General features: G+C 40.5%; 1 protein-coding gene across 2 annotated transcripts in view; it reads left to right on the top strand.

Moving 5' to 3' along the window:
- Positions 1 to 22695, top strand: part of Mecp2 (methyl-CpG binding protein 2) — a 66232-nt gene that overhangs the window by 31344 nt on the left and 12193 nt on the right. Inside the window, exon 1 of one of the 2 annotated variants that reach the window (XM_028785303.1) lies at positions 18626 to 18741. The exons of the other annotated variant lie outside the window; for it this stretch is intronic. The gene's annotated coding sequence lies outside the window, so the exon portion shown is untranslated. Of the gene's footprint in view, positions 1 to 18625; positions 18742 to 22695 lie in introns of those variants that run through there. 2 annotated transcript variants of the gene reach the window in all.

Consider the following 22695-nt stretch of genomic DNA (forward strand, 5'->3'; position numbering starts at 1 on the left):
TTTTTGGTTTTTCGAGACAAGGTTTCTCTGTATAGCCCTGGCTGTCCTGGAACTCACTCTGTAGACCAGGCTGGCCTCGAACTCAGAAATCCGCCTGCCTCTGCCTCCCAAGTGCTGGGATTAAAGGCGTGCGCCACCAACGCCCGGTTGGAGTCTAATTTCTTGAGTTCTTTGTATATATTGGATATTAGCCCTCTATCAGATGTAGGATTGTTAAAGATCTTTTCCAATCTGTTGGTTGCCATTTTGTCCTATTAACAGTGTCCTTTGTCTTACAGAAGCTTTGCAATTTTATGAGGTCCCATTTGTCAATACTTGGTATTCAAGCATAAGGCATTGGTGTTCTGTTCAGGAACTTTTCCCCTGTGCCCAAGTATTCGAGGTTCTTCCCCACTTTCTCTTCTATTAGTTACCTCACCTTTTCTTCTGTTAGTTACACTGTATCTGGTTTTATGTGAAGGTCCTTTATTCACTTGGACTTGAGCTTTGTACAAGGAGATAAGAATGGATCGATTTGCATTCTTCTACATGCTGACCTCCAGTTGGACCAGCACCATTTGTTGAAAATGCTGTCCTTTTTCCACTGGACAATTTTAGCTCCTTTGTCAAAGATCAAGTGACCATAGGTGTGTGGGTTCATTTCTGGGTCTTCAACTCTACTCCACTGATCTTCCTACCTGTCTCTATACCAATACCATGCAGTTTTTACGATTGCTCTGTAGTACAGCTTGACAAGGTCAGGGATGGTGATTCCTCCAGAAGTTCTTTTGTTGTTGAGAATAGTTATCACTATCCTGGGTTTTTTGTTATTCCAAATGAATTTGCAAATTGTTCTTTCTATCTCTATAAAGAATTGAGTTGGAATTTTGATGGGGATTGCATTGAATCTGTAGATTGCTTTTGGCAAGATGGCCATTTTTACTATATTAATCCTGCCAATCCATGCGCATGGGAGATCTTTCCATCTAAGATCTTCTTCAGTTTCTTTCTTCAGAGACTTGAACTTTACAGACCTTTCATTTGCTTGGTTAGAGTCACACCAAGATATATTATTTGTGACTATTGTGAAGGGTGTCCTTTCCCTAATTTCTTTTTCAGTCTGTTTATCTTTTGAGTAGAGGAAGGCTACTGATTTGTTTGAGTTGATTTTATAACCAGCCACTTTGCTGAAGTTGTTTATCAGGTTTAGGAGTTCTCTGGTGGAAGTTTGGGAGTCACTTAAATATACTATCATATCATCTGCAAACAGTGATGTTTTGACTTCTTCCTTTCCAATTTATATCCCTTTCACTTCCTTTTATTGTCTAATTGCTCTGGCTAGTACTTCCAATACTATATTAAATAAGTAGGGAGAGAGTAGGCAGCCTTGTCTAGTCCCTGATCTTAGTGAGATTGCTTCAAGTTTCTCTCCATTAGTTTGATGTTGGCTACTGGTTTACTGTATATTGCTTTTACTATGTTTAGGTATATGGGCCTTGAATTCCTGATCTTTCCAAGACCTTTACCATGAAGGGGTGTTGAATTTTGTCAAATGCTTTCTCAGCATCTGGAAGAACTCTTAACTGCTGAGTCATCTCTCCAGCCACAAGATAATTTTAATATGACAAAATGAGATGAGATTGAAAGTATAATACTATCCACAAGTAAAGGAATGTTGGAGTAACAATACTAATATGAAAAAGGTAGACTTTGAGATGCAGTATTTTCAAACCACTCTGACCTGGCTATTACAGCCCACCCCCAGCAGCGCTTGCAGAATCCAAGGGCCAAGGGAGCCATGGTGCCAAGATGCAGCGTGATAGATAACGAGATATATTTTAAAAGCTGGGAATATGGCTCCATTAGGACACTTGCTTAGCATGTGCAAATCCCTGGTTCAATATCAGTACTGGAAAAAAAAGGGTGCATTTTTAAAATGATAAGGGTCAATTCATTAGGAAGACATTAACACTCATAATGTATACATGTCCAAGTACAGAGCTACAAAAATGAAAGAAAATTATGAAGATTAAAGAAAGTATATAAACCCACAATAATTCTGTTTGGGAATTTTAATTCCCTTCTTGATAATTGATAGAACTGGAAGGAAAATTCAGTGAGAATATAAAAGGTCTTAGCATTACCAGCCACCCTTTATCTAATTACAATTTACAGAGTAATAAAATTCATTGACTAAAGGATACCTATTATTACCAAAGAAGAGTGATAAAGCTCAACACCTTATTCTTTACTGGACTGTAAAACAAGTTTTAGTAAAAATGGAAGCTTGAATATATATTCTCTAATCAGAGTGAAATTAAATTGCCTGAAGTATTTGAAAATGAACACATTCCTGAGTTACTCATGAGTCAGGAAAAAAATCACAAAAATTAGAAAAGATTCTAGTTATGAATTACAATGAAAATAACGTATGATTTGTGAAATGTACACAAACTATCACTTAGAAAATTAGCCAGGCAGTGGTGGCACACGCCTTTAATCCCAGCACTTGGGAGACAGAGACAGGCGGATTTCTGAGTTCGAGGCCAGCCTGGTCTACAGAGTGCGTTCCAGGACAGCCAGGGCTACACAGAGTAACCCTGTCTCGAAAAAAAAAAAAAAAAAAAAAAAAAAAGGGGGGAGGGAGGGGGGGGGGGGGGGGGGGGGGGGGGAGGAAGGAAGGAAGGAAGGAAGGAAGGAAGGAAGGAAGGAAGGAAGGAAGGAAGGAAGGAAGGAAAAATTAACAGCTTTAAGTAAACTTTTAAAACAAGAAAACATGGTCAGGTGGTGGTATCACACACCTTCCAAGGCTGAAATTACAGATAGGCTACCACATCCACTTGATATTTTATGTGGGTTTCTGGGGATCTGAACTCTGATCCTCATTGCTTCTTTATATGTCAAATGTGGCAAACAGTTAAGGTAAACTCAATGGATACTTCATGAAAGGAATATATTTGTATCATGACATGGGAATTAGTGAAATTTAGATTACAAGCACATTGAAACGCCACTGTACCCCCACTGGAATGACCAAAATTAAAAACTGATAATAATGGCTGGGGCTTTTGCTTAGTAGTAGTGTGCTAGCCTGTCATGTGTGATGCTAAAGGTTTGATTCCCAAACAAAAATCCCTAGCAACACCAAATGTTGCTTATAATATAGAGTAGGCCTGGCAAGAAAGATGCCAGGGAACTTCCCATTGCTGTGTTTGTCTTATGTCTTGGTAGGAGTGTCGGTTACACAGCTGCATGCACTTAACAAAAGTCATTAGATGGTACATTAAGATTTATACATGTCAGTTAGTTTAAGTTTTAACTTAAAAAAGGAAAATAAAATTTTCAGTTTAATGACATGAATGTCGAAGTGTTTGTGGATTGTCTTAGGGTTTCTGTTGCTGAGATGAAACACCATGACCAAAAAGCAACTTGGGGAAGAAAGGGTTTATTTGGCTCACATTCACACATCATAGTCCATCATCAAAGGAAGCTAGGACAAGAGCTGAAACAGGGCAGGAACCTGGAGGCAGGAGCTGATTCAGAGGCTTTGAATGGATGTTGCTTACTGGCTTCCTCCTCCTGGCTTGCTCAGCCTGCTGCTTCCTTATAGAACCCACGACCACCAGCCCAAGGGTGACACAACCTAATGGGCTGGGCCCTTCCCATCAATCACTAATTAAGAAAATGCCCTACATCTGGATCTTGCGGAGGCATTTTCTTAATGAGGTTTCCTCCTTTCAGATGACTCTAACTTGTTTCAAGCTGACATCAAAACTAGCCAGGACAGGGATGAAGTGATTTTTGTGATGTATTAAAAATGTATTAAGACCCGAAGTTCAACCTCCAAAATTAAAGAAAGATAATCTGATAGATTAATTGATGAGTGAAGCTGTGCTCAGTCTTTTTTCTTTTCAGTTTATTTTCACTTATTCTTTCCACAGCCCATCAGCATAGTGATCTTCTTTTCTTTGGGCTGCAAGAAGTTATATTTTCATTCTTCCCATTGCTGACTCCCTTGTATAGATGGACAATACTTTTTCAGTCTGGCAGTTTCCTGTGAAAGGACATCTGGGTCATAGATTTCTCTTCTGGGAAATGATGGCATACTGGAAAACATTGTACAGCACATGTGTTATACCTAACCTATTTTTAATTTCTGAATTCTTTTATCATCTGTTTCCTTATTGTATATGATTCTCTTATGGGATTTCTTTAAAATGTTTTCTGCTTTCTCTAGGGACAGAATTGGAGTCTATATGATACTGATTCTCTGAGTCTCCAACCCTGCCCTGAAGAACCTTTAGGACTGGAGTATGGAGTTTACATGGTCTCTCTACAAAGGGAATCAAGGCAGGAGTTCTATGGCAGGCAGAGCAGGTTGACAGGCAGACTCCACTTTAGGAGGAAACAGTCTAGTTGACCCTCAGAGGCCAGAAAAGATGAGTGTCACATGGAGGAAGTTGGCTAAATATACCTTTCTTGATAGTTTGTAGGTCTCTTATTGTCTTTGTTGGAGATTTCTTCCCTTTGGGGTGTCTGCACTTGTATTTCTTAGTATGAAGGGCCAGGTTGCAAATACACTTACACAGTCAGCCTCTAGCAGAAGGGGCATGGCTGTCCACTGACATATACCTGGAAGCCACAGGTATATGTCAATGGAGAGCCATGCCCCTTCTGCTAGAGGCAAATCATATTAGTCATTGTTCTCTTGCTGTGAAGAGACACCATGACTCTTATACAGAAAAGCATCTAATTGGGAGCTTGCTTACAGTTTTGGAGTTTTAGTCCATTGTCATGGTGACAGGAAGCATGGCTGCAGGCAAGTGTAGTGCTGAAAAAGTAATTGAAAGCTACATCCTGATCTGTGGGTCAAGTGAGCCTGGGCTTTGCCTGGGCTTTTTAAGTCTAAAAGCCTACTGCCAGCTACAGACTCCTGCCAACAAGGCCATACCTTCTAACAGTCACACCTCATAATTCCTCTCAAGTAGTGCCACTTCCTAATGACTAAGCATTCAAGTATATGAACTCTTGGAGACTATTCTTATATAAACCAACACACAAGAGAAATTACTCCTTTGGGGGGATGAGAACCTGTTTCACAAGTTTCTTAGGAATGCTAGATTTTATCTAATCACCAGAAATCTGTCTATAGTCCATTTTGAGCTCATTTCTAGGCATAGACTACCTAAGACCTAACATATGTATGTACACCATGACTGTGCCTGATGCCTGTGGAGGTCAAAAAGAAGGCGTAGGATCCCCTGAAACTGGAGTTAATGGATGCTTGTGATCCACCACATGGGTGCTGGGAATTGAGTCTGGGTCTTCTGCAAGAGCAACAAATACTCTTGACCTAAGCTTTCCCTCTGTCCCTTGTCAAAGACTTTTAAAATCTGAATTTGCTCTGCATTAGCCACATCTTTTTATTCTTTCTCAAGCATTCATAGTAGCTAGTGCTAGTTCTAATATCAGAAAATTTAGCCTGGATCATGTTATTTTTTTTCTTTTCACTTCATTTTATTTTGTGTATACATATATGCATATATATCACACCAAGTGTTTTACCTGCTGAGCCATTGCACTGGCTTTCAAGTCTTGTATTTGCAAAAGCAGAGATCCTCTTATGTTTCAAGTTTACTGCCTGTAGTGCCTAACTCAAATATTCTGATTACCTTGAAGACACTTATAATCCATATTTGCTTGCATCTTTAATTTGGCCATGCCTCCCACTCTAATCTCCTTCCCTGTTTCAATGCCATGGTCAGTTGTTTGTATTTGGTCAATAAAGCACAAGCTTTGGTGAAATTCAGTCATCTCCCTTGTCTGCTCCACACACACTGAATATGGTTCCTCTTTAATGCACTCCAGGTGAACCTCATGTTCACCTTACTTTGGCAGGTATACTCCAGTTCCCCAAGTCTCTGTTTATTCTATCTCCTTTGACCATGTCTTATACAGCACTATGACAAGTATATGAGGAAAACTTAAAGGAGGATTGTATTTTGGTTTGCTTTCCAAGGTCTCCCTTCATAGTCAGTTGGCTCCATTGTTTCTGGACCTGTGGTGAGATGAGCATCATGGCAGAAGAGTGTTAGAGAAGCACTTCTTACTTCATTGCAGCCAGGAGGCAGGGGAAAGCTCAGAGTATAGGACAAAATACATCTCTCCAAGACCTATTCAGTGACCTATTCTAGCTAGATCACACCTAATAAAATTTCTACTGCCTCCCAGTAGTGCTGTCAAGTTACGAGTGTATCAGAGCTCTCATGGTTCAGTCACTTCTCAGGAATTGGATCCACCAGCTCAGGATCAAGGCTTTGGCCAGAGAGTGAAGAAGTTTCAGGAAAGGGATACTTTCTATCAATTATAACAGGCTGTCATACCTCTTCTCATCTGGTAACTGCTCTGTTAGTTTCCAGAGAACAGGGGAGCAGTCTAAAGAGAATGCCCACAGACTAGCATTGCACCCTCCCTCATGCTCTTGTTTGAGCGTGTGTACACACACACACACACACACACACACACACACACACACACACACACGAGAGAGGGGGGGGTAGGGGTTGAGATTTTCACTCACTCCCCAGCTCTGCACTCTTGCTTCTGTTTCAGGATATGTCTCCAGAGCTCTCTGGTATCAGGCTCTCCCCCAGTTCCCTAGAAATCTGTTCCTATTTCTTCCACCTCAGTGGCACTGTTTCTGGCTCCTGCTCCTTTCTGGCTTCACCACTTCATTTTTCCTTTCCAATGACACTATGTCTCTCTCCATGCTTTCCTAAGTTCTTTGCTGCCAAAGCTAGGGCAGGCTACACAGTAAGGCTTCACCAATAATGACCTTCATATTGTTCAGTATAGGTCCAGTTGTTGCTTATCCTGTTCCAGGACATTTCAGCACCATTTGATCCTAATGTCTATAGAAGTCAGTCCCTTTCTTCTGTAAGTATCTTCATGAATGTCTACCTTCTCATGGAGCCAACCATGACTGGCCTTCTTTTCCTCTAACCATAGCTTTTGTCCCTTTTTAACACTATGTAGCTGACAGTGCTTATTTGGACTATCAGCTCATTGTAGCATATGCTACTTTAAGGCAGAGTTGTCCACTTGATTCATGATATGTCTCATGTATCTAGCTAGATGTCTAATGTAGTCATTCATCCACTGCATTGGGGTCAGGAGAGTAACAAGGGCTTCCTGGATCCACCCTGACACATCCCTGTTTGATAAAGAAAAGGGTCTGTTTTAGGTCCTTGGCCCCTGCTCTGGCTTCTGTTCCTGGTATCACACAGATAACTCCCTTATGTTTTTTTTTTTCAAGGCTCACTTTTCTACTATGACCTTCTCTGACCACACCTTTCTAGGTCAAAATCTTTCTCCATCCTTTCACTGCCAACCCTAATACTTGTTGACATCTGCCACAAGCTGAATATTTTTGTTTCTACTCTCCTCCTCATACTGCAGTCTAAGCCCCATGAAGGCAGAGGATTGAAATACACAGATACTGCTATATCTCTAGTACCTAGATTCGGATATAACCATTGAATGGGTGAATAGTTCTGCATTGGGACTTTGCCCTAAGGTTTTTGTCTTAAAATAAGCTGGACAGAATAAAACAGCCTACACTGCTGTTAGTTAATCAGCTTCTGGGTGGCCAAGAAGGACACTAATCATGAGTTAATCAAGCCTGTAGCTGCGAGTCAGAGGTACACAGAAAAGGGGAAATATGTGAGCTTGGGGTTATTTGGGGGGAGTTGTAGTCACCCAAAGCAGAATAAATCAATGAGAGTCTAAATACCACCCACACATTCTTTCTCCTTTTAAATATAAGTGTATGATTTAACAGCACAGTTTCTCGGTTCAGCTTTGCAAAACAAGAGACATGAATTTTAAAGGCTATCGGGTGCCTCTGCAATCTGTGACTTCATATTTGTGTAACAACATTTGTGTTTTGCCAACAGATGTACCACTTAAAGTACCCATGAGAATAGCCTCTGTTGTTTTCTGTTTCACTAGAGGGAACTTTAGAAACTGATGAATGCACAGAGACTATGAATGCACTACCCCCAGCTCCAGCCCTGGGGAATTTGCCACTCTGTCTGTGCCCTGCCTAACACCTGTAGGCATTTGTCACTGCCCCTTCCTGGCACATTGTTCTGCTCTCATGTTTAATGCGTTCCTTGAGCACAGAAGTGCACAGGTGATTTCCTTTTGCTTCCCCTATATAGGAGGGCCTGTGTGTTGAGGTACTCAACAACTAGTCAATGAAAAGAAAGTATTTGATAGAGACTCCCAGGATGTCTAAGGGAATGGAAAGGCAGCAATTCTGTCTCATTCCTTAAAATCTGACCATTGCATCTAAGCAAATATGTCACCTGTTGGTATCCAGGTTCAATCACAAGGCTTCAGCTATTTTCTTCACTTGTAGGTGATTGCTGTACCTTGGGAGTGTGTTTTCTTTTCTGTGGCTAAATGAATTTTCTGAGTCTCAGCAATTTAAACATGTTTAGTTTGTTCTGGTAAGATTGAAAAGGAAGAGTTTGGTATTAATAGGTTTAAGCTTTTTATAGTTTTTTAGTAAAGTACATTTTCTTTGAATAAGTGATGCTGTAAGGTTACTTCTTAGGAGACATGATTTTTATGCGGTACAATCTGAATTATCTTGATTTGTTTTATTTCTTGGATTCACTAAGAACCAATTCAAAAGCTGAGGTTTTTTTTTTTTTTGATAATACACAGGAAGGAAAATCTTTAACTTTATTGGTTTTTTTATTTGTTTTGTTTTAATCTATGTGTATGTGTCTATGTGAGTATATCCCACATGATTGTGGGTGCTCACAGATATCAGAAGAGAGCATCAGATCCCTTGGAGCTGGAGTTATAGATGCTTATGAGCCATCCACCATGAGTTCTGGGAACCAAACTCAGGTAGTTCAGTTCTATAAGAGCAGAAAATACTTTTAACCACTGAGCCAATCCCACTTGTCATTTTCCCAGTGGGTCGAATTATAGTAATTGTGATATCTAAGTGGAAAAGCAGTGTTGCAAATAAATCTCACATATGTTCTATCATGCCTGTCTTTTGTTTTGTTTCTGTTCATCCTGATATCTCACTTATATTGTTAGAATGAACAGACATGCATGTAGACAAAACAGCCATACACATAAATTTTTAAAGAATTCCTTTGCTAAGCATGGTAGTACATGTCTGTAACTCTAGCTCTGGAGAAGCTGTGTCAAGTGGATCTTTGTGAATTCAAAGCCAGACTGGTTCACATAGTTCTAGGTGAGATAAGCTGTGTAATGAGACCTTGTCTCAAAAAGTGTGTGTGTAGGGGGGTGACTAATAGAAATTTTGTCTTCTTTTTCCTGTGATAAAATACCAGGGCCAAGGCAACTTATAAAAGAAAGCAGGTAATTTGAAACTTATGGTTTTAGCGAGCTAGAGTCCTCTCTTCTCTAATATGTGGAACAAGATGTTAGCTCTCAGATGTCCTTGCCACTGTGCCCTGCTCCACCATCATCTAATCTTCTGAAACTATAAACCAACTAAACACTATTTTATAAATTGCATTGTTCTTGGTGTTTTGTCACAGCAAAATAAAAACAACTAGGACAGATGGTTCAGTCATTAAATCACTTGCTGTTCTTCCAAAGGACCTGAGTTTGATTCTAAACACCATGCTGGGTAGCTTACAACTTCCTGTAACTCCAGCTAGAGAAAGGGGCAATTGATACCTCTGGCCTTCATGGGTACTTCCACTCACTTGCACATACCCCACACAAATACATACATAATTGCCAGGCATGGTGGTTGGCATGCCTTTAATCCCAGCAAGTGGGAGGCAGAGACAGGTAGATCTTTGTGAATTAGTGGCCAGCCTGGTCTACATATACAAGTTCTCAGATAGCCAGAGCTATGTAGAGACCCTGTCTCCAAAAAAAAAAAAAAAAAGAAAGAAAAGAAAAAGAAAGAGGTACATATAATTAAAATTTTAAGACATTTCTCCATTGTCTACTTAGCCTAAAAACAGAATTAGGAGTTGATATTGCACTTATCTTTCATGTACCATGATATCTAGAGGTAAATTTCCTATGCCACTAGTAGCTCTGTTTGTATACACAAAGCAAAGCCCCTCAGTGGATGTATTCTATCCACAGGATAGTGTTGTAGCTATTGCACCCATCTTTCTAAACTAGAGGAAGGGCAAAAATGCCACCATCCCCCACCCTTACAGGTAGCAGCTGTTTCCAGAGTCTGGTGTGTGTGTGTGTGTTGTTACGTATATATGCAGGCATATCTTTAAACATCTAAGAACCTAAGACATTTTAGAAGAAATTACCATTCTAATGAATTAACTCATTACGTCTATTATATTTTTAGAAATTGTAATCAAAAAACATCTTAGTCTTAACATTGGGTAGCACAGTGCAATAAATTTCATAGCAGTAGAAACCCCAATTATGACAAGAGTATAAGGGTTCTTTTCTGCCTGTATCTTTACCAACATTTAGAAGCTCAATAGCATCATGGTCAGAGAACCTAATATAGTGATACCAGTCCTTGGTATTGGTTGATAACTACTTTGTGACCTTACATAAAATAGTCATGGGCCTGGCTACCATCCTCAGCCTCTTGTCAGTCCCTGGTGAGGCTTGGGTTTCAGCTGACATCCCATTAGGTGGTGATAGAGAACACTGAAATTACCAAGGACTTGTTTGACTTTATGGTAGAAAGAGGCTAACATGAAGTATGCATTTTTTCAGATTTTACCAATATTTTATTAGTGTATATTAATTTCACAAAATGGGTTTCTTTATGATATTTTTATATTAGTATATGTTGTATGCCTGTTATCTTTCTCCTCCACTACCTTCTCTTTTTTCCCTTCCTCCTTATGCCCTTCTTTGGCCCAAAAATAGTACCTGATGAATTTTTGGTTTGAGGTTGGTTTTTTTGTACTTTTCCTCCTCTTCTCAACTCACTGCCTGCCCTACCACCCACCAGCCTTCTTCAAAACAAACTGGGTAAATAAGAAGACAACACAGCCAGATGGCATGAGCTCTGCTTTCAGTCCTGCAGGCTGAACACTCAAGAGTCTTTTGCCCTTTCCCTACAGTATCAATATTCAGGGAGCTGCTAAGCTGTGTCACACTGCCCATCTCTTTTCCCCATCTTTTCCTTGACCCCTTCTACCACTGAATTAAACACCCTCTTGAAGATTCCTGCGACTTTGTAAGATTTCCTACAGATACCTGTCTTTCATACCATCTCTGTAGTCAGATTGATCTCTCCCCTGCTTTAAAACCAAGTGCTATATTTCTGGTTTTAGATGACATCAAGACCCCTAATGTGACTCTTGCCTTTCTTTCTAGACTCTTCCCTATTCAGGTTAGATTCCCTCAACTCTGTACACTCACACTTCATGCCAAATCTCCTGCCCCTCTTCCAACAGCAGCTGGTTCATTGTTTCTTATCCTCTGTACCTTAGAAGGGCTATGACTCAACATCTTTACACACACAGCTTCTGTCTCTTTATGTCAGCCCCTCTTGTCCTGAAGGTGACTATTTTGCACATGTTAACAACCTTCCTACTGTCAGACTTTACATCTCCTCGATCACCTCCATTCTAGTGACCTCAGCTACACATCCCCATACTCAAGGACTGGACTTTGTCATAACTAAAACCTGTTCCACCCACAGAGCCTAACGCAGACCTCTTGATGACAAGGATTTCCTGTTTGTCCAGCTTGTGGTGTGTACTGCTATTCCATGTCCCTGGGACTTCATTTGTGTTCTCTCCCTTCATGAGTCACACTTATCACCATAAAAATGTGTTTTAGAATTTCCTGTTTAGCCATGCAAACCTTCTTCAGCTGCTGTCTAGTCTCTATATCCCCTTTTAATCAAACTCTTCCAGCATTCTCTGCTCATGAACCCTCCCCTCACCTCCTGTAATTAACTGTATAAAAGTGTATAAACACTCCTGTGTTCTATCAAGTGGCCTTAGCAGTCTCCAGTGGACCTTAACATTGTTATGGCCAATAACAAGTCCTCTTCTTTTTTGGCATTGTGTTCAGTCATTTAGAAAACTATTATCTTGTACCTCTTCTGGGACTCCACAGTCTCCAGGTAACATTTTGTGTTTGGAGAACTTACCATAACTTAGGAGTTTGAATGGAAGCCAGATAACCTCTATAATCACTGAAAATGCCAGTTGCTTGTTTACCTAGCTTCTCTTCAATTAACACAGCAGCTGGTGAACCACATCCCAAGAATTAGCTCTGGCTCACTGCCTGATTTAGTTTGGTTTATTTGTGACAGTCTTGCTGTGTAGCCCAGATTGGCCTCCAACCTCTGATCTTGCTACCTCAGTCTCCAGAGTGCTGGAATTATAGTTATGTGTCACCATCCTGACTGCCAGTGCTTGTTTTTGCATACAAAATTCTACTGGAACTCAGCTCAACCATTCCTTCATGCATTGTTTTTTGTCTGTGTCCCTGCTACAGTTCTTAAGTTGAATGATTATAACAAAGACTGTATAGCTATCAAAATGGGAAAAAAAAAAAAAGCTCCTGAGTCCTGTGCAAGGATGTGGATCAGGCTCTGCCAGTGTTTCTCACCTGAAGAGTAGACAGGCTGCCAGAAAGATGACCTCCAAGCCAAAGTTCTGCCCAGTGTTTCCCCCAAGCAGAGTTACAGAGACAAGGCCAGCTGCCCGAGGTCAGATTGGCAGAAGGATTTAGAGTGTGTCTGCTCACTGACTAATTTTAGGATTAGCGTTAAGGAGACTCTTGTCTTAAAAATACCGAGAAGAGGGTTGAGGAGATGGCTTAGCAGTTAAGAGGGTTTGCTGCTCTTTCAGAGGACCAGACTTCAGTTTATAGCACTCACATTAGGCAGCTTTTGTCTTCCTGTAACCCCAGCTCCAGAGAATTCAGTGCCAGCCACACATGCACAAACCCAAACACAGGTATACATATAAATACATTTGTTTTTATTTATTATCTTTATTTATTTTGCAGTCCAGTTGTTCCCCCTCCTGGTACGCCCTCCCACCGTTCCTCATCCCATTCCTCCTCCTCCCATCTTCTAGAGGATGTCCCCACCCCACCAGGCTTCCCCACTTCCTGGGACCTCCAGTCTTTTGAGAATTAGGTGCATCTCTCACCAAAGCCAGACCAGGCAGTCCTCTGCTGTATATGTGTTGGGTCCTCATATCAGCCGGTGTATACTGCCTGGTTGGTGGCTCGGTATCTGAGAGACATCAGAGATCCAGGTTAGTTGAGACCACTGGTCCTCCTACAGGGTTGCCTTCCTCTTTAGCTTCTTCCATCTTTTCCCTAATTCAACCACAGGGGTACCAGCTTCTGTCCATTGGTTAGGTGTAAATATCTGCATCTGACTCTTTCTGCTGCTTGTTGGGCCTTTCAGGGGGCAGTCATAAGAGTCCCCTTTTTGTGAGCATTCCATAGCCTCAGTAATAGTGTAAGGCCTTGGAGCCTCTCCTTGAGCTGGATCCCACTTTGGGCACGTCACTGGACCTCCTTTCCCTCAGTCTCTGAACTACCAGAAGGGGAAGAGAAGCCTGCTAGAACACAGAATCAAAAGTCCAAGGGAAAGTGAGGAAACAAAAGTTGCTTACAATATAGGCTTCTCAGAGGGAGGGAGGGAGGGAGGGAGGGAGGGGAAGGAAGGAAGGAAGGAAGGAAGGAAGGAAGGAAGGAAGGAAGGAAGGAAGGAAGGAAGGAAGGAAGGAAAGAAAGAAGGAAGGAAAATGTCTGTATAAGCAGTGACTCTTGACATTTTCTCTCTTCTTATCTCGTTTATGAGGTCAGTCTGTGGGAAAGACACCCTATCTGGATCCTTTGACTTTACCAAGTTTGTAATCTTGACCTGATTCTCCAATGAGTCCTAGAGTAGCCATTTCATCCCTGTTCTGGCGACTTGATGAGTCTTCCCTAGCTCCTGGCATCAATCTTTTATGTTCATCAAAGCTGCCATTTTGGAACACCAACCATACCAGAAAAAGCAGCAGCAGATGCTTCATGCAGGTAGAGAGTTTTATTGATGGCCCAAGTGTGGCATGAACAAGATACGTAGATGTTTAAGGGACATTGGATAATGCATGAACAAGTAAGTTAAGTGAGTGAGATGGAACAACACATAATGTTCCTAGAAGTCTTACACTAATGGCATGTACCACCAATGCCCTGGTTCTGGGATGACTTCTGTTTAAACCCTGCCACGAGCTACTAAGCATTTCAGAAGCATTTCTGTCACCCCACTTTACTTCTATCTAGTTCCAGAACATTTTAAGTACCTCTAAAGGAAAAGCAGTTTGGCAGCTTCTCAGAAGTGGCAGCTTCTCAGAAGGTTAAACATAAGAGTAACAATAATGCTGTAACAATCACTACTAGGTTTATAGATAGAAGAGAATTAAAATGTATGTTTACATACAACTTGTGAGTATTCATAGAAACACTATTCCTAATAGCCAAAGGATGAAAAGAAATTGTGTCCATCAATGAATAATCAGGGAATTTTTGAATTGTGTATATATGATATATTACTGTATGTTTATGTAGGTGTGCAGGTCTGTGTGGCCCTGAGTATGTGTGTGGAAGCCAGACATATCAGGTGAATGTCAGGTGTCCTGCTCTGACACTTTCTGCCTTTCTCCCTTGAAACATAGTTTTATCAGTGAGCTTCCTGAATCTGTATACCTCCACTCCCCATCACCAACATGCAAAGGTAGGAAGATCTGTGAGTTCAAGGACAGCCTGGTCTACAGAATTCCAGAACAGCCAAGGCAATACAAAGAAACCCTGTCTTTAAACAAACAAACAGGAATAAAATTTTGGTCCATGATACTTTAAAGACATTATGCTATAAGAAAAGAGCCATGAGCCACAAAAGGCCACAAATTTTATGATGCCACTGTGAATAATGAAATATACATGATAGGCCAGTTCAATAACAAAAAGAGATAAGTGGTTGACAGAGACTGAAAGGAATTAGAAAGTTAGCAACTACCTGTGGATACAGGGTTTCCTTTGAGAGTTACCAAAATATGCAGGAACTAGATAGTAATGATTGCCAGATGCAACTAATGGTAAGTTTTATGCTTGTGTTTATTTAGCCACAGTTTTTGTGATAATGAACTGCCCTGAGAATATTTAGCTAATAATCTACAACCTGACCAAAACTCCTAGTTGTCAAACTTCTTGAACTAAATTCCTTTCTGGGGGTGGGGTTGGGGGTGGGGGCAGGCCTGCAATGGTGGTACATACCTATTGTATCAGCACCTGGAAGGCAGAAGCAGGAGGATCATAAATTGCAGTTAGCCTGTCTTGTTTGTTTGTTTGTTTTTCGAGACAGGGTTTCTCTGTGTAGCCCTGGCTGTCCTGGAACTCACTCTGTAGACCAGGCTGGCCTCAAACTCAGAAATCTGCCTGCCTCTGCCTCCCAAGTGCTGGGATTAAAGGCGTGCGCCACCACTGCCCGGCTTGTGTAGACTTTTGTGTCTGGCTTCTTTCACAGAATGTTTTCTCGAGACTTATCCATGTTATACTATATCAGAATTATTCCTTTCTGTTTTAATGTTAAATAACATCCCATTGTACTCAAAGGTTATTCTCCATTCATCCATCAGTAGGCACTTGGATTGCTTCCACCTTCTGATTCTTACAGGTCAGGCAGCTGCAAACATTAGCATATAAGTATCTGTTTGCAGGCCTATTGTCAGTTTTTTTGGAATCTGTACTTCAAAAAGGAATTGCTAGATCATAGGAACTCTATATGTAACATTTTGGCCTCAGAGTTGTCAAGACTTTTTCACTACAGAAGTTTTTGTGTTGTTCTGTTTTATTATTGTTTGTTTGAGGCAGCCCAATCTCAAACCCACTGTGTAGTCAAGGATTGCCTTGAACTTCTAGTCATTCTGTCTCTGCCTCCCAAGTGCTAGGATTACATACAGGTGCATGTCATCACTCATATAGGAGTGGGATTTTATTATTGTTGTTTATTAACTGACATAGTAGATTTGTGTTTGGGTTTTCATTTTATATACCTCTAAAAATGAGATACACTATAAAGAATTGGTTTCCTTTAGTCTTTATATTTACTTGAGTATTTATTTGAATTCAAATATATTTGAATATAATAGTCTTTAAGAGTCACTTAAATATGTTTAAATGACGACAAATAGACAACTCCCTTATACTTGTGCTTTGTACTCCTGATAAACTCAAGATCCCTTATACTTATCGAATATGCAAGAACTTTCATCCACTCAACTCAGTTTTGTTTCAATAAATTTTACTAACGTGAAAAGATTTCAGTCTTTCATTATATTTCTTTGTTTTTTGTTTTTTTTTTCGAGACAGGGTTTCTCTGTGTAGCCCTGGCTGTCCTGAAACTCACTCTGTAGACCAGGCTGGCCTTGAACTCAGAAATCCCCTGCCTCTGCCTCATTGTATTTCTTTGAGCTAATTAAGACATAGGTCATTTTTTGGATCTTCTCAATTGGAGAGATTTTAAAGTATATACTGAATTTAGACCATGGCAGCTGAAGTTCAGACTCTACCATTGCAGTTCAAAGCTGCAACTCTTCCCCTTTTCCTTAGAGACCTTAAAATAGATTCTTCCAGTACCAGTTTGATTTCAGGGACATTTAAACAGCTGAAGCTGTCATTTCAAATTGATGCTGCCTTTATACTACTTCATGCAGAGACTCCTCCCTGACTTGGAGATTCTACCAACAGATACTGAAAGTAGAAAGGACTGAGTACAACAATTGAATCACACTGTAGAATGGAAGCAACTGGTGTAAAGAAACTATCTTGTTCTCTGGTCCCACACTGTTGTTTGTGGAAGTAACCTTTATGCTGCCCTAAGTCCATGGAGGCCTTGTGTGGTGTTTTGTCTTTGTGTTACTCCATGAAATAACTGGAAATGAAGGGGGCTGAGAAACATTCTCTCCTGAAATTGGCCTAGTGCATACATACATGAGTGAAATTAGACCTAGAATGTTGCTAAGTTGCTGAAATTTTCCTAGAGTACATGCAGGAGAGGGCAGTAATTGTGCTGGGTTCCAATTCAAGTGAAAATGTTTCAACTGGTGATTTCACCTGGCTTTTTAGTACTCTTCTTAGTTAGGGTTTCTATTGCTGTGATAAAACACTATGACCAAAAGCAACCTGGGGAGGAAAGAGTTTATTTTATCTTACAATTTAAAAGTTCATTACTCAGCTAAGGGTACACAGAGAAACTCTGTCTCCAAACATAATAACAAAACAAACAAAAAAAATGTTCATTACTGAGGGAAGTCAAGACAAGAACACAGAACAAGAACCTGAAGGCAGGAACTGAAGCAGAGGCCATAAAAGGATGCTGCTTAATAACTTGCTCCTCCTTCTCATAGCTTACCCAACCAGCTTTCTTACAGAATGCAGGACTATTCAGCCCATTGGTGACAATACCCACAGTGGCTTAGCCCTCTCAGATTAATCACTAATTAAGAAAATGTACTACAGACATGGCTACAGGCCAGTCTTATGGAGACATTCTTTCAATTGAGAGTCACTCTTCTCAAGTGACCATAGCTTGTGTCAAGTTGACATAAAACTAACCGGCACATCTTCCTTGTAATCTTTGAGACAGAGTCTCAACATAATCCAAGCCAACACTGAACTTTCAGTCCTTCTGTCTCAACCTCCTGACCATTGAATTTACAAGTGTGTGCCACCACATTCAGCTTCCCCACTTCCGCCCTCCCCCTTTTTTGTAGTACTAGAAATAGAACCTAGAACATACAGGTAAATGTTACAAAAGCACTCTACTGAAGCATACCCAACCCACTTCCCTCATTTTTTTTTCTGTAACAGGGTTTCTCTGTGTAACGGCTCAGTCTGTCCTGGAACTCTCTTTGTAGACCAGGCTGGCCTCAAACTCAAACAGATCCACCTGCTTCTGCCTCCTGAGTGCTGGGATAAAAGGAATGTACCACCACACCCACTTCCTTCCCCACTTTTAAGTTTAAAAGTCTTAGGGATTGTGAGGGTTGTTGGGTGACTTAGGCTGTGCATGTTGACCTGCTGAGTACAGAACATGGCCTCCAGGTATTGCCTTTCAGGGCTTACTATAGATAAATGTTACTAAAAATGCAAGTAATTTTTAGTGCCCAACTCCTTGGGATATAATGATTTGGCCTCCAAGTGCAATAAGATTTCTCCAACTCTTAATTTTGACCTAATGTTTACACCCTAGCTGTGGAATAATTGAATGTTGTTTTATTACTCAAGAACATTACTATGTGCTTTATAGATATTTAAGATCTAAGAAAGACTTCCTGTTCCTATGTGGTATGTACATTTTGGGGGAATAGGGAAATGGTTCTTTTTTTTTTTCAGTGCTATGTATTAAACCAGGAGCCTCACACATAAAAGGCAAGTGCCTTACCCAGCCCAAAAGTTTGAGTTCTTAAAGGAAAAGCTAGGGTGGAACCACGACAAACATGTGATTTGGTAACCAGAGCTCACTAGTGAAACCATTAAAAATGTTGCTTACAGGGGCTAGGAGATGCCTCACAATTATGAAAGCCTGAGTTTGATTCCCAAGAACCTACATACAAAGCTGCATGTGATGCCACACACTCTCAAAACCCCAGCACTGGGGAGGTGAAGAAAGGATGATCCCTGGTACTCAGTGACCAGCCAAAGTAGCCTAACTGATGCGTTCCAGGCCAGTAAGAGATCTCAAAGAAGGTAGGTGGCATTCTTGAAGATGACACTCAAAGTTGTCTTCTGGCTTTCACATTCACACACACATGCACCCACAGACACATACACGCATGTACGAACATACAAGCATTTTAAAAAATAGTCACAAAGCTGGATATGGTATATACCTATGGGGTGGGGGGGAAATCAAGAGTTCCAGGCTAAGCTGGACTTTGTGAGACCATATCTTGCACACTGTAGCCACCTCTTCTCATCATAACCAGCCTGCTCCCTTTCTTATGTTGCTTCAGAAGATCCTGGATGTCATTTGCTCCTGGGCAGGCAAGTTCTTGGAGCCCAGATTAGGCCACCTTTGGCAGTGCTTTTTTCTTAAACATGAAGGCTGTAGCTTTATATTTGTCTCATCTCCACGTGGTACCTTCACCATATACAGTGTAGTGTTGTGGTTAGGCATTGTGGCTGTTTGAGCTACTAAAAGAAAGTGCTTCATCAAGATTTCCAGGTGTTTCTTTTTGTTTTGCTTTAAAAAAAACAGTCTATGCAGACTTTTAATCCTAGCACTTGGGAGGCAGAGGAGGTGGATCTGTGTGAGTTCAAGGCCAGCCTGGTCTGCATATTTTGTTTCAGGACAGCAAGAGCTACATAATGAGACCCTGTTTTGTAAAACAAAACAAAAAGTGAATAACAGGGTATGGCTCTGTAGTGCTAGCTAGCCTAGAACTCATCATGTATGTAATATGCAGCCTGATCTAAAACTTGCAGTGATCCTCTTGCATCTGATTTCTATGTCTAATTGTTTCTCTTATTGCTTTATTGTAACACAAAGGCACTTATTCTCTTTGCTAAGAAGCTTGCTTATTATTACTTCAAAATACTACTCTTAGAGCTAAAGATATGACTCAGTTGTAGAGCACTGCCTAGCATAACCATAAAAAAAATTACCATCAGGTGATGTATACTTTAATCCCAGCACTTGGAAGGCATAGGCTAGGGGAATTTTGTGTGCTACTGGCCAGCCTGATCTACAAACTGAGTTCCAGGAACACCAGAGCTACCTAATAAAGGGACTCTGTCTCAAAAGATTTTTTAATTGCCATAAACTAGTAGAGTTTCTGATGATATTGATGTCATTTCCTCTTTTGAAACATGTTATAACATTGATACTATACATATCCCTCCCACTCCTGAATCATGTTTCCCTCGAGAGTTGGAAGTCACCATGATGTTCAGATATAAATACTTATGGCTGACTTTCCTAAGTTACAACAGTCCGGAAATTTACTAATAAACCTTATTCACATTTCCCAGAATGTCCCATTAATGCCATGTGTGTGTGTTTTTAAAACTAGAATCCAATCCAGGATTGTGTATTATGTTCAAATGTTCTTTCTTCTTAGTCTTCTTACTCTTTCATCTGTATATTCCTTCCTTGTAGGTGTGCTTAAGACATTCTTTAATGTCTTCTCTAGGATATTTGTTTGGTTCAGCATTTTTTAGGTGTTTCAACATTAACTGGAAACTGAGCAGTCCTACTGTTGTAATCATCTTCTATATCACCATCCTGTCACTCCACGACTCTCAGGGACCTTGCCAACCTCACCTTCTGCCAATTCCAAGCCACTGTTGTCTAACATGCTATTGCTAGTTTAGTCAAAGCCTATCTGAAGTACCAACCTAGCCTCTGGTCAGAGATACAGACATTTAAAAAAAAAAGCAGATGTAGCACATAGTCTGTGCCCTGACTTCACTTGGCATATGTTTACTAAGTGTTACTCTTTTGCTGAGCACTGAGCATTGAGCAGGAAGATGGGAATTGGTGTGTGCAGTGGTATATTTTATGTTCATTGAGGGTGGAGGATAATGTGCTCTGCTTCCAGGACACTTGATGAGAGAGGCAGGAGCAGGAAAGTCCTCTTGAGAAGTGCCACCTTAATCTACAGGATAAAATAGCTCCAAGTGAAATGGGAGGAAAAAGCAAGCCTAAAGCTGCTGTTGATACATGGAGAATACCATGGGTCACTTTTCCTTCTGAGGAAGGACATCACAGTGATTAATAGTATAAGACACAATAACAAAGGCAGTTGATAAATGCAAGTCCTTTTACCTGGCCATAAACTGGACAGTGACTTCAGACAAGTTCCTTTGTGTAGTTGCTTCCTTTTTCCTTTATCTGTGAACATTCCAGAGTTGAACATGGTGGTTTTCTGAGGATACTTCCAACTTTGAAATATATAAACATGTGAACTGGTTCTTCAAAAAATCATAGAAAGATGGAGGGACAGGAGTTGGGGACTAGATAACAACAAAAGAAACACATATATGGTCTGATGAGAGGGAGGATAAAAGGGTATTTGGTTTCTTTGGAAATGTACATCACTAAACATCACAGACCCTCTTGGAGGGCAACCTTGAGAAGTCACCTGGCATCACAGCCTAGCCCTTCTCCCTTGGATCCTATAGTGATGATCACTTGTCCTAGGCCCTTAGACAAGTGTCAGCTCATTGGAATAGCATCATTTGTATCCTTTTTACCTTCATTCCACATCCAGAAACAATCCAGGCTGCTTTGTGGGTTTTTGTTAAGTTTTTAATTTATATGTATATATGTGTTCCTGCTTGTCTGTATGTGCACCACATGCATGCAGGAGCCAACAGAGAGGCCAGCAGCAAAGGGTGTCAGATCCCCCAGAACTAGACTTACAAGTAGTTCTAAGTAGTCATATGGTTGCTAGACAGCTGAAAACCAAACCTGGTTCCTCTTCAAGAGCAGTAAGTGCTCTTAACCACTGAGCCATATCTCCAGCTCTGTTACTTGTTTTTAAATAGAGAAATAGCTGGCATGATGGAACTTGATTGTAACCCCAGCACTGAGGAGAATTGAGGTCAGGGGTCTGGTCTTAGCTACAGAGTGATTCAGTAATAGACCAATCTCAATATTTCTTCTTCCTCCGTTTTCTTTCCTTCCTAACTAGCAATGAGAAAAAAAAAAACAAATATCCATGTGCCTTTCAGTACACAGAATTAAAAAATCACCATATAGTTGTTATTTGCTACAAATGTTTTCTATTTGAAAGGCTGAAGGCTGAGGCTATAACTCAGTTGATAAAGTACAACTGGGGCTCCCACATTTGTAGCTGGTAGCTGCAGAAATGCTGTTGAGTGCCTGTTCCTCACCCAGACTTCTCTTTCTCATTCATTGGCACTACTGTCTGCCCACAATTCTTAACTTAGTTCTGCCTTCTTGATTCTCCCGCTATACAGATCCCAGATTCATTACTGCCTACATCCTTGGCCCTGCCTAGGCTATTGCTAAAAGTTTTTCTTGACACCCCCTCCCCTACCCCCACTGTTTTTGTACTCCCATCCTTAGCTTTACTGGCACTATAGGATGCCCCAGAATCAGAGTCACTCATTTCACTTTTGAGCTGCTTTAGTGTATATACTCCTCCTGGAATATTACTGTTAGCTTTGGAATATGTCCCACTACAGAAGTACTATGGTCAAAAGTTAGTTTTTTTTTTATAGTAACAGTTAAGCTCCTTTGTTCCTGTTTGCATGCATTATATTATAGTTTTTTTAGTTATGTAAATAGTTATGTGATTCATTAGACAGAAATATATTCCAAGAAGTGTTCAACAAGAGCTCTTGTTTTCACCTACTCTAGACTTCATTAGTTTCTAGGCTAGCCTATAGTCCTATACACCTGATCCATATAGAAAATGTGTCTGCAGTTTATTTTGTTTTGTTACACCAAAAAAGATCATGATACTTATCTAGCTGCACAGCCTTCCAGTATGTAGGCATCCCATAGTTGATTCTCCAAGTCTTCTTGATGATGAGGACCTGAGAGCCCTGCATTCTTAGCTAATGAAAATAAAATTTTAGTGAAAATTATTATGCCTTTGTTGTTAGATTTCTAGAAGGTGTTCCTTTGCTCATGTAGTTTATATTTGATGGTGATTAACATATTTCAGAATA

The sequence above is a fragment of the Grammomys surdaster genome, unplaced genomic scaffold, assembly GCF_004785775.1.
Source record: "Grammomys surdaster isolate TR1022 unplaced genomic scaffold, NIH_TR_1.0 125179, whole genome shotgun sequence".
NCBI lineage: Eukaryota > Metazoa > Chordata > Mammalia > Rodentia > Muridae > Grammomys > Grammomys surdaster.